The sequence below is a fragment of the Saimiri boliviensis genome, chromosome 2 (genome assembly GCF_048565385.1).
Source record: "Saimiri boliviensis isolate mSaiBol1 chromosome 2, mSaiBol1.pri, whole genome shotgun sequence".
NCBI classification, from domain to species: domain Eukaryota; kingdom Metazoa; phylum Chordata; class Mammalia; order Primates; family Cebidae; genus Saimiri; species Saimiri boliviensis.
This window is the reverse complement of record NC_133450.1, coordinates 170798388-170811952: the sequence shown is the minus strand read 5'-3', so window position 1 is coordinate 170811952 and position 13565 is coordinate 170798388. Positions and strand designations below refer to the sequence as shown.

The following is a 13565-nucleotide window of genomic DNA, read 5'->3' as shown; positions in this document are numbered from 1 at the left end:
AGTCATTTGAGATACAAATCAGGGCACTGAAGAAAGTGCAGGAAGGGGTTGTTGCCAAAGAACACTGAAGGTGCGCTTGCATAACTCAAAACTTTCAGCTTCCTAAAGGACTCAGATACTTAGAAATCTTCTTTCCACTGAAGATACACCTACTCCCCAAAAATACTTCAGAAAATACTCCATGGACATAGAGCAAAGTGGGCACAGTGTTCATTTCAGCTTCAGAAGATACAGAGACAAAATCTTACTGTTTCCAACCTTTATTTCCCAGAATTTTAAACAGACTGTCAAATCCTCTTCATTCAATTTTGCTTCACAGACCTAGAATCTTACATATATGATTTGCAAAAATAACTTCAAAACTCTACTACAAATGTGCTAAAACACTAAAGAACATGTTGTTGCAAAAAAAGAAAAAGAAATGGCTTTACTTTCACCATAACTTATTACAGCTATTTACACTTTCTTATATTATTTTGACCATATGCAAAAATTTTAGTACATTTGTACAGTACCTAGATCATTTCATATCCTGCTTTTTCATTTAATACATGTTAAGCAGTTACCCATGCTTTTACATGGAAGACTTTTTAACATCATTGGCAGCAGTGCAGCCATTGAAAGTAGTATTCTCCCACATCAGAGAAGCACATCAATGGACTGGCCTTGCAGTAACACCAAGTGATTTCTAGTTCACTCCTGCCAAGAAGGGCAGGTACCCACACTCATCATATAGTCTCATTCTACTGGCATTCCCACATGGCTGTGAAATAGAAGTTCCCTTCCAGATTGCCCAGTTCCCCTACTGAGGGCATACTCCCTTAAGAAACAAGACCTATTCCAGAAGGTACTGAAAAGCCTCAGTTGGCAAAGTGAAAGGCAATGTGGAAGACCAATGATGGCTGGCCCAGGAGAGGAAAAGTCAAGGCTGGTAGGTTGCAGGCTCCAAGTGATAGTTCATTAATACTGGCAGCTCCTCTAGAGAACTCAGAACTCCAAACTACTTTTGTCCTCAGGCTAATACTCTCCTTTTTTCATAAAAACTTGTTTCAGCAATAAATATCAAGGAATAAAACACAAAAATCAGTTACCCATTTGAAACAAAACTGGACTAATTCAATTTAATTAGCAGAAGCCCCTGACAGAATCTTTTTCAGAAAGGCTCCAAACAGCAGGGACACAAGGAGAGCACAAAATATTCAGGATGCGTTAAGAACATCTATGCACTAATGCCAAAAGCTTGCCTGTCACTCGTGCTCTGGTTGGTTAGAACAAAAACTATTTCTTTTTTTTTTTTTTTTTTTTTTTTTTTTTTTGAGACGGAGTTTCACTCTTGTTACCCAGGCTGGAGTGCAATGGCGCGATCTCGGCTCACCGCAACCTCCGCCTCCTGGGTTCAGGCAATTCTCCTGCCTCAGCCTCCTGAGTAGCTGGGATTACAGGCACGCGCCACCATGCCCAGCTAATTTTTTGCACTTTTAGTAGAGACGGGGTTTCACCATGTTGACCAGGATGGTCTCGATCTCTCGACCTCGTGATCCACCCGCCTCGGCCTCCCAAAGTGCTGGGATTACAGGCTTGAGCCACCGCGCCCGGCGCGAACAAAAACTATTTCTAAAAGTATAAACAGAATATTATTTCAGGGCCGTAAAAATAACTGTGACCCAGAAATTCCAAATTTAAAGTCCAAATTTAAGGATGCAATCATTAAAAGAAAAACATAGGCAAAAATATGTTCCCTACAACATCATCTACGATTTCGAGTAAGTGGATGGAATTTTAATTCTAAGAATATAGGCATTCTCACAATAAATCACCTGGGTAACCTTTATGTAGAAATGACAGTGACGATTGTATAGTATATGAGAAAATGAAAACAATGACACATGATAAAAATCAAAAATCAAAATAATTACTGTAGTTCCAGTAAGTGCTTTGTAGCTGCATCAGCAAGTATGGAAACAACATACAAAACTAAAAACAGTTGTGTTAGAGATTGTGCATTGTTTTATTATTTTTCTCTACTGCCATGGATAGGCTGTTTCTTAAAACAAAAAACCAACTTGTTTGTAATATTTTACGTTAATTTTTGGCACTAAGATTGAATAATTTTTTAAATTCAAGGACAATTTTAATCTAGCATTAGAGCAAATGGCATTCACTAATTAATTTTTGCCAAGAAAATTAAGACTTTTAACATGCCCAGAAAGGAACTGTCAGATAAATCTCAAAACCATAACAAAGTATTGACATTTTTTAGGTCAATTTCAAAAATGTAAACATAAGCATGTAAGCAAGGAGCAGCTCTGAAGTTATAAATAAGCCAACTGTTTACTTTTCAAAGTGAGGCTCCTCCAGCTATGGATTGGGAGATTGAAAGCCTCATTTTCCGAAAAAGTATAGGAAATTGTTAAGTTTGCAGAAGATGATGGAAAGTGGGGAGAATAAAGGATATTTTAAAGCCTCACTGAACCCAAAATATTATGCCTGGGGGTGGTATTCAAAACATTTAGCCCTTCAAAGCACTGACTCGCCAACACTGACATCCAACCCAGCTGATGTGAACATCCAGTATGATGGGCTTTGCTTCCCCCAGGATAGAAACTACTTACCTACAAATTCAGTCCTTATAGTTTCCATCTACAGAACTGCCAGAAGTCTTGCCTGGTGGATTTACATTAAAGCCCAGAAAAGAACAACACAACAAACAGCAGCAGGAACAGTTGTTAGAATGGCCAAGGTTCACTAAATACACCCTACGTCTGAGTAACAGAGGATGTGAGAACACTACACTGTTATTTTTATTTTAACCACATGCTTGCTATGAAAGCAAGAACCGCACCTTCGAAACAAACTCTCCTCTCAACATCCCTTCATAGAGGGATGGATGAGAGAAAACATCGAACAATGTTTCCTTGAACCCTTGGAAACTGCTCTGCTGATGAAACAAGTCTACAAATGTGAAACATACAAACTTAACATTAGGTTGGTGCAAAAGTAATTGTGGTTTTTGCCTCTGTAGAGTCACCATCTCTATGCTATAACTCAAATTAAAACTAGAGTATCAAGCAATCACTGCATGTATAGGCTCTGGACACTTGTTAAAATGCTATCAGATATCACATATTGAATCTATTGCTAGTTATGTCTCTTTCCTATCATCCTAATTGGATTCTTATGTGGAACACTCAAATTCCTAAACAGAGTTCTAATCTTCTATAGTCATTATAGGAGAAAAGGGCCTGGGTGAGGGAATTTTTTACAGTTCCTGCCCCACCTTGCCCCTCAAACAGCAGGCAAGAGACTGAGCCTCAGATCCAAGCTACTGCCTCCAACTCCCCCAACCTCTTCTGCCAAATGGGATTTGGAGACTCAAAAGGCTACATTATTGCATAATAAACAGGAGATATTTGAGTTCCAGAATAACTGTTAGGTAGCAATAATTTCCTTAATCAGTGCATCTTTGGCCTGCCCTAGTCTCTGGTCCCACTGGTGTTATGTGACTATCACAAAAGTCTTAAGACAACAAGAAAAAGTGAAAAGTCACAGCATGTGCCTTTTGCTTTTTAATCACCTACAACATTCTGCCCTTCCTATTCAGTCTACTTGACAGCCCTCCCAGCATTGAAACGTGTGATCACCTGCAAAATTCCACCAAAGGGAGTGCTGTGTGTGTAACACAAGGTCAAAAACACTTAAGTACAACCAGAGCTGTCAATAACCAATTTAGAGTCAATAACAGTCACAAGAATATTGTTTTTTGGAAGACCATCATGAAATGAAAGGCAGTATGTTAGCAATTTGTGAATGAAAAATTATTTCCATCACCTTATTATCAGAAATATTCATTCATTCAATAAATATTTCAGAGTCTTCATTATAAAAAGTTGGTAAAGGTATCATATAGCTTTCTAATTAACTACCACAAATCCAGCAACTCATGTGCTGACTTATTGCTCAAAAATATTCATTGAATTCTAATTATATGTTAGATTCTAAGAACATGAACAGAAGTATAACCCTGATTTCCAAAAACAGTGATTCTGAGGCCAGTTTAAATTTGAGAGTCACTTGCAAACTATGAGGGTTTTTATGTCTGTCCCCAAGAGATTTGGCTCCAGTAAGAATGCACATTAACCAGAAATATGCCACTTTTTCAAGCACCTCCATGTGATTCCATTGTAGGTGGCCTGGGAATCACATTTCAAACAGTGTGTTATAGAAGCCAAAATATACACAGAAAAAAATAGGTGCTGAAAATTTCAAAGTCCAAATCCAGGGCATGAACAGTACTACAGAACTTCCTGGACTGAGACACCCAGACATAGGTGTTGTTGGGCCTTGTTAATAGCCCATCAATGCAAAGTGAAACCTGCATAAACAGGAAACAAATAGGCTTAAGGCAATCTGAAAATGTTCTTTAAATATAAAACAAGAGAATCTGTGAAAAATGGCAAGAATATAGTGCTAAGTCACCAAAAATCGATATCCTGGTTCTTTAAATCTCATTTTCCCCAAAGTATCCCTTAGAACCACCAAAGCTTCATGAATCTAACAGACATGATCTCACAATTTTAGGAAATAGACTTGCATACTATATTTCATTTCTATCATGAAATAATAATTTATTGAACTTAAAACACTGGAAATTTCCTACAATCACTTTGTTTAATAACTACAGAATCTAATGGCCACAAAGACCTGTGACTAGGTCCAGATCACATACTCCATAGAAGGCAGAACTGGGGCTAGAACTCAGGTCTCCTGCCTCCCAGCCATCCAATCTCCATGCAGTCCTCATACTATAAAGGTCAACATCCGAATTCATCTAAGTTCTCTGCAAAGGCCACATCTTGAACTCTAATGCAGTTTTGTTCTGTTTGACAGACAGAAGGTATCGGGAAAAACAAGGTAATTTAACTTTCTAGAAATTAATTAAAACATGGATTTTTATAAACAGTTGGTATTATATATCACTACATGCTGTGCTAGGGTGAGTGTTACTTCTAAAAATACTAAAGCTTCTCTGATGGAATTGGATCCAATATCAATTTTTGGCTGGCAACATATACAAAGCCTTGCTTCACACCAAAGATCTATAAAAGGGCAGCTGGCAGGATTTCACCCGTTAATACTTAGTGCCCAATATACAATTCTCCCTTGAGCTAGACAAAATCTACCCAGAACTGTTTGCTTGAAATTACAGCCACGCATAAAAAAAAAAAAAAAAACTACCCATTTAAAAAAAAAAAAAAAAAAAAAAAAAGCCTCCAAGCCAGCTGCTGAGGCATCTAGCTCTAAATGTATGCTCTTACTCTATTTCTCTTACCTTAACATCTGTCAAAATCAAAATGTCTGAAGCCAGCAAATAAAGCCATATTTCACTTGGTAGACTCGGATTTATGGAAACTTACACAAATAGATAAATGTGCATGCACACACACAGACCCAAAATATCGTTATCTGGGCATCTCCAGAACTAGAGATGCATTTTTAAGCTTGGCACTGCGTTTAAGAAACAGATTAATCTTCCTACTCTACTTCCAGCCAATCAATATATTCTATTTCTATTGGAGGCACGTATACAGAAGTAAGGAGGTACAGAGAAGAGTTAGATACTTCGTGAATGCCCATGTGCCAGTTACAATGCTAAATGTTTGATCCATTTTGGCTCATTTAAGATACAGTCTGTTACTCTGAATGAGTAATCGTGTTTCAAAGAAGAAACCGAGACTCGGGGTAATTTCACCATGATCTCACAGTCATGTCTCAGGTATTTAATGTTTTGTACCTTACACTGCAAAAAAAGAGAAATCACTCCTGTGACCCAAAAGAACTTAGAGCTCTGAGGTCTCTGTGAACTCACCATCACAACCACTCTGCACTCTATAACAGTAGAAAAGTAAGAAGTCTCAGACATGAAGAGGTTAAAACACAACAGAAAGGAGGCTAAAGCCAAATCTTCCCAGACCACTGTTGTACTGAGTCACTAGAGCAGTAAAAATAAACAATCCCCATGGTTTGTGTACAAAGAGCCACACGGCCTCTTTGGGTGCCAGGTGTCTTTTCAGCTAATGCCATCTGGAACCTCTATCTCAGGAGGTTTACCTAGGTTTTATCATTTGTCTACACAGTTATAACACAGGGATGAAGGGGCAGAGTAGGATAACAAACACCTTTTTGAAATGCCATCAGAGCATAGCCACAACGGTTTATTTTTTATTATATTCATAGCATTTCATACAGATTACACTCTCAGAATTAAAATTTTTCATGCCAATGTGACCACATTAAAAATACCATGTAATGATGATTAATTATTATTTGTGATTTTAAAAGTCAAATAACAGATGAGGTCTGCTTGCTAACACTTCATGTCTGTTACTTTCCTTCTCCAGCTGAGCCACTGTAGGCATGAAGGCCACAGTTTCAGGCCTTTACTTCCAGAAGAGCTCTGGGGTGGGCCAGGAATGAAGAACCCAGCAAAGCGATCAGGGATCCAGCACCTTCAGAGAGCTCTGTCATTATTCCCCAAAGATCAAGCTAGTTCTCTGCCTCATAGGAAGGTGAGCTATAGGTGAGCTCCGGGCACTATCTAGGCTTTGGAGCAAGATATGACACTGCAGGATGAACAAATGGGAACAGGAAAGGATGGTGTCTCATTGCTGAGTGCTAAGAAAAATGGCAGCTGATGTTTGTACTCCTTGAGTGTACTGAAAGAACTCTGGCTTTGGAATCTAGCAGATTGTACTGGGACCCAATTCTTCGATTTAGTAACTTAAACATGTTATTCAGTCTTTGGCACCTGCATTACAGGGCAGTAATGACAATCAGATGAGAAGTACATCTTTCATACAACCAGAGCCTGATACAAAGTGGAGGTTAAAGATTATCCTGGCTCAGACCTGCTCAGGGAACCAGTAATGGGAGGAGGCGAAGCAGGGCCAGCACCCACATTTTGCAGTTAGAAAGGAGACTATTTTCAAGGTCTCCTCTTCCTCGATTCTTTCACAAATTAAAGTGTTCGGACATCTATGAGAGACACAGGAGGCAAAGTCATTCCTCCAAAGGAATGTGAAGAAGACATATGGAGGCCAGGCTTTGTAGAGAGTCTCAAATGTGTACAAGAATCTGCAGAAAGCTATGGAAGCCATTCCTACAAAGAATACATTCATGCAAACATATAACATTTTGCATTTAATTTCAGGGAGTCCACAGATCCCTACGCACTCCTGAGTCAATGGCCTTCGATTTACAGGTAAAGGTTACCTGATAGGTCTTGAAGTCACTGCACTAGACTCCCATTGTTTTACTCTTTAAAAAAAATAAAAAAATCATTACTGCCATTCGAAAACTCCATAAGCATGAAGATTTTAACAAAATAACAAAAACAAAAATAGAGCAGGAAATAAAAGGGAGATGAGAACACAGACCAATTAGGACCTTATTGAAACCAAACATCCAGCCTAGCGAGGATTCTAGAAGGGGCAGCTGTGTGGTCCTCTAACCTCAGACTGGCTTCTCAACTGTCCTTCACAAAGGTCCCTGGTTCCCTCACAACATGCTCCTGCCATTCCCAAACACTGCCTCCGGTCAGAGCAATCTGAAAGCACTCACCTGGGCTCATATCCCCTTGACATATGGAGGCAATAAACGAAGCAGGTGCCAGGTGGAGGTCAGACCCATCCCGGACCCACACCTGCCGAGGCACAAACATGGGCTCCTGCAGGCTCCATCTGCTGTGTCCTGCAGCCAGAGCCTCCCTCTGGAAACCAAAACCAAGAGCCAAATGGACACCTCCCCAGCCCCGCAAGACAGTCCATCAGCCCAGGTAGGGAAGATGAGATGAGGAAGTCTGAAATAAAGGACAAGAAAAAGAAAACAGCTTTTCTGCTCTGCTTCGTCAACCACAGGCAGTGAGACTGATACCGTCACACAGTTTTCTCTAATTGCCTTGAGGTAAGCCTGGGGTTTAGGACACACATCCTGGGACAGGTTCCCCATGAAGACACGAAGTGACTCAGCCTCTCTTTAACACTGAAAAATGATACCCGCAATATGTGAAGCTTCAGACAGGAAGCTGATTAAGAAGGAAGAAATCTACCCTACCTCCTACCCCCACCAATTCCTGTACCTAAGCCCCTTCTAAAGGGCTCACATTTCTTCTTCAGTTTTTGAATGACTAAGACAAGAAGAAAGCACAGAGTGAGAAGCAGAAGTGCCGAGCTGAAGTTCTGGTTCTGCCACTTACTAGCTCCTTGTTACTTACTAAGGAAAAGAGACTAACCTTCTCCATTGGAAACTTACTCTCTTTGCCTTGTTTCCTTGTCTATAAAACGGAATTGATCTCTGCCCGATTATCATACAAGGTATTGTCCAGAGGATCCCATGAAATGAGAAAAGTAGGAATGTATTTTAAATAGCTCCGAACTGGTAAGAGTGTCAGAAATCATCAGGTGACTTGCAAGTTAGGGGCAATGAAAGGAGGTGGACTTAAAAAAGGAACCGTGGGTTGCCACAGTAATGATTCTGCTCATTCCACCCAGCAATACAAAGTGGGGCTTCTGGACCAGGATTCAATCAACAACAGATGTGGACTGTGTGGCCTCTGCAGACTGCTCACCCCAAGGGAGCCAGAATACCCTCCACTCACCGCCTCCCGCTGCCCTTTCACAGAGGACGAGCCAATGTTAAAGGGGCACCTACAGAGTGTGGTGATTCAAAAAGACAACAAAAAATGCAAGAATGAGACAGTGCCAAAATGTGCATGTTCATTAAAATGCAGGCCAGCCCCCTCCAAAAAAGTACGGCCAGAGGGAAAGGGATACAATCTGTCAGGCCAACTCTAGCCAAGGACTACAAACAAACTAAATAACAAGGACAATTTTCATCTCATACTCTGAACATATATTCTTCATTTAACAATTGCAAATCAAAGTTGTTCTTCAGTACCCCAAGATTTCCACTTGACCCAACATCTACCATGAAATGCACAGTTCCCAAAGCCTGGGCCGAACACTTCACACAGCAGAAAGGGTCACAGAAAATACAGACCAGACTGCCTGTACCCTTTCTCCACTAAAAGGAACTGGGGCTTCTCAAAGGAATGGATTGCTCCAGGGCTAAAGCATACACAAGATGAGCCTGATCATATCGTTATGCCAGAAAGTGAAAAATTTGTCAAAAGTAAGTGATGGGAACATGCCACATAGACACAGAAGCCAGTTTGAAGGGGCCCCCACTGGCCAACTCAAATTTGATTCAGGGCTCACATTGAGTGCTGTGGTAAATTATGAACCAATGGAAAATGGGAACTCATGAGTGCACCCTAATAAAAAATAAATAAATGGAAATGATGTAAGACTCTTGCTTAGAGTAGAATGTTAAATGTTGAATGGTAAACATGGCAAGAGCACAGAGATGGAAAACCATGTTTGCACACCTATCACTGTTAAGACTGAACTCAGAAATAATCATCATGGATGCTAAACCTTGCATTGATTTTGAGGAGAAGGAGGTCTACATGACTTTACGTTAGCTCCCCACAGACTACTTATTGCAAGGGAAGAAAAAGAAAACAATAATTATATAGTCGAGAAACTAGACAACACTGTGATGGGATGTTCAAAATCACCACCACCAATGGGCACTAGGTGCCTGCAGATTTGACATCCTGTCAAGGACATACCACTACACAATATCCCAACTGAGACTGCATTACCCTGAATCTAATCATGAGGTAGTAACAACCCCAAACTGAGAACCACTGCATTTTTAAGGGGTGGGATGCAGTCTTAAACAGTGTCAATGTCATTAAGAGAAAAGCCAAGGCTGTGCAAATGTTTCAGATTAAAAGAAACAAGTGAATGAAAGAAAATCAAGTATTTGACCCCAGATTAGAACCTGTATGAGAGAAAAAAATTATTAAAAATGTCATTGGGTTAACTGGTTAATTGGAATATGAATATTAGATATGATTTTTTAAATTGCATCAATGTTAAATTTACTCAAGTTAATAATAGTGCTGTGGTTATAGAAGAGAATATCCCAATTCTTAGGAAATATTTAGTATTTAGAAGGGCTATGATATGTATTTTTTTGAGAAAAAAATGCATCATATTTCCTGCTTTTTCTTTTCCAAGAGATGTTGAGAAGGCATGATATATTAATATATCCTCCAAATGGTTCAGAAAAAAAATATATGGGGGCTGTAGGGAGGGGGAAATTATAAAGTAAATAGGGTTAAATATAAGAAAAGGTGAATTCGATAAATAAAGGAACAGGTGTTCTTTGTAATTTTTTTCCATAAATTTGAAGTGATTCCCAAATAAAAAGCAAATGCAAGCAAAACACACTGAACCTTCATTCTCCGATTACATTCTTCTTGAAACATTGTCTGGTCTTAACTTTCAGAACATCAATCTCTTCTGGATTTCCTACTTTATCTCTGACTTGTCCTTCACAGGCAACTTTCTTAATTCATTTCCTAAGATTGAGAGGTCATTTTGTTCTCAGTCTACACACTACTCTATATAGAACCTAACTCCATTTCAACTGTATATGTATACAACACGTAGGGCCATATATCCAGCAACTCTACTTTCTGAACCTCTCCAGCTAGCTTCCCACAAGCTTCTCCTATGGATGGGACACAGCTTCTACATCTGTGAACATTCAGACCTATTGTGGGGACCTTAAACACCAGAGACTAACCTCTCATCCCTCACCCTTACCACTAAGGGGCTCAGTCAGATGGAAGGGCAAGGGGAAAGAACATAACCAGGGCTTTATTTCATACTTCCAAATAGCAAACTAAAGGAGAAGGAATGCTTAAATAAATAAATAAATAAAAGGCAAGAACTAAGAAAAGAGCAGGCATAATTTCATTCTGCCATATTACAGCAAGCATAGTTCTTACTCTCAAAAACTGCAGCAGGGGACTGGCAGTCTTTAAGTCTTGGTTTTCATCCCCCAAGCACATAACCTGCCAAAGGAGTGACCAAAAGGTCAGGCTCAGGATTCATTATTCTATACTTACCATGGCTGTCTCTGGCCTTCCTCATTTTGAAATTAAGGACATTGAGAATACCTACGTACCAGCCCACTTTCTTGGAGATAAGACAAGTCAAGGGTCACATGAGGAAACCACAGGTACTGTTTAATCTCAATTAATAGTCTTCCACATTTTTTTATTGGTGTCACTTTTTTTTGTCTTTATAGAGGTATAAAAAGAACAAAATTGAGGACACCTATGATGAACCATGAGTATCCCACAGGTGGGGTTAAATCTTGAAACAGGAGATTTGTTGCTCACAAGTTCCTGGATACCCAGTTCTAGTGTCCCTATTACTATGGAAGCATTTTTAATCATGCTGCCTCTTAAGAGATCCTCCCCTTTGAAGAATGCTACTGAAATTACTACCCTGCCCCTGGCAGGTTTCTGACTAAAAACTGGAAGCTGTCCTCCCATTTAGACACTGCAGATGGCTTATTTGCATATGACGATTCTCCTAGTTGATGACTGTTTGGGGGAATTATGGGACGAAGCAGATGGGTGGACAACCATTTTTTAAATTTATCACTCTAGCAAGTAACCAGACTAATAAATAATCCCTAAATAATAAATTTTCAAAACAACTCCTAATGCATATTCATTAGAAGATTACAAGCAATTATTTATGAATGCAGAAATTTCCAAATGACAAATAGGGAAACAGTCTCATTCTGATTTTCCCAAAATTTATGTTTGGGAATAATCAAAGGAAGACAGATCTCCTGGCTCTGGAGGCAGAAATTAGCAACCTAAAGAACATTACAGAAACTAGGAACATTCATTGTGGAAAGCTGAGGTGGAAAAATTACAGAAATTAAGGGTTGTGGAGCAACATCTTTATTGGGCAAAGTAGAAAAAGTCCAAAACTGCAACAATTATGGCATAATACCAGTTCAAAAGAGTTATCCTAGTTTTATTCCCAAATCACCAGATAATTTAAAGTAAAATTTGTTTTTGTCCTGAATGATCCATGTAATGGCTTTAACTCTCCACCACTTACACCATGGAGGCAGGCAACCTGCACACGGAAGGAAAGGCATCTTTTGATGAGTTGTAGTGCCCTCACAGCCATCAGCCAGGTTTCAGCACACAGACTTCATCTCAAACAACTTGAAGTATCATCCTGGCATCAGTACTTTAAACAGAGTTGAAGAAATTGATCCTGATTTCCCCTCTCTTATCTGATTATATTTGTAAAACTTCTTGGCAATATTCTGTATGAATCAGGCATTGATTATAATAACATAAAGACCCAGGATACAAAGTCATCATATGATTGTGAACATAGGATATGTTACAAGAAGCAGGAAGTAAATGAAGGTGCCACAAAACTCATCAGGACAATTCAACTCAATGACCTTATAAAAAGAGGTCTTACATGTAGTTGGCAACATAAATTAGTACAGTCTTTCCAGAAAGTAATTTTGTGATATGCATGATTCACTAATTGTAGTTCAGCTATATCTCCAAAGAAATAATCCTGCATATCAAAACTGTTTTATGCATAAAGACATTCATTATAAAATCATCTACAATGAAGAAAAATGGCAATAATCTATACATTCACAGATTATTGATAATGCAAATGACAATACTACATTAGCAAGCTGTCTATAGGCATAAAAATTAGTCTTTAAAAGGTCATTAATATGACACAAATTTTACATGTTTAATACATGAAAATCACAGCAATCAACTGCACTTTGTCAACATCTTTAAATGCTAAAACACTTTCTCATGCACTACACATTATAAGTATTTAAAGAAACTCATTTTCGGTAAGTAAACTACCAGGGCATATTTGGAGAGCTTCAAGGCTATTGACTCCAAATATTTTGGAGACAATGTCGTTCTGCTTCCCTCCATCTTTCAGAACCCTCCGACGTAACCAATCCAAAAAATCCTCCTCATTCCTTCCTGCTGTTCCTAGGCTCACTGAAGGGCCCCAACATCTAGCAGGTTGCTCACGCTAAGATACCTAGGCCTTGCCCTTGACTTCTCCCTCTCTCTCCACATTCAATCACCATGTCTGATAAATTCTACCCTGAAAAATCTTTCTGATCCCTCCATTTCTCTCCAGTCCCACTGTTCAATTGCTGGACCAATTTGCTGGTGGCAAAAGCCACCAGTTTCTCATGCCCAGAGTACATCACCAACCCTCTTCTGTCTGCCCCTCCAAACTACCAGAGTCAGTGTTTGCCTTGGTTAGTAGCTGCATGTCTGCAAGCCCATTACTTATCATCTCTGTGCTTCAGTCTCATCAGTTAAACGAATACAATAATAGCATCTACCTCATAGGGTTGTTGGGAGTAATACATGAACTATTATACATAAGCTATTAAAATAGTGTCTGACACCTAAAAGGTACTGTGTTAAGTATTCGCTATCTTTCTTTTCACAAACTTGCTCCTTACTGGATCCCCAATATAAAATGCAGTGTATGGTGAATAGCAGATACTCCATAAATATTTACTGAATGGTTGTTTTAGGCAAATACTGATCACATTCCAGT

At 39.2% G+C, this 13565-nt stretch overlaps 1 protein-coding gene across 2 annotated transcripts in view; it reads right to left on the bottom strand.

The window, feature by feature from the left end:
* Positions 1-13565, bottom strand: part of SH3GL2 (SH3 domain containing GRB2 like 2, endophilin A1) — a 208807-nt gene that overhangs the window by 151232 nt on the left and 44010 nt on the right. The window contains exon 1 of one of the 2 annotated variants that reach the window (XM_074394892.1): positions 2613-5208. The exons of the other annotated variant lie outside the window; for it this stretch is intronic. The gene's annotated coding sequence lies outside the window, so the exon portion shown is untranslated. Of the gene's footprint in view, positions 1-2612; positions 5209-13565 lie in introns of those variants that run through there. 2 annotated transcript variants of the gene reach the window in all.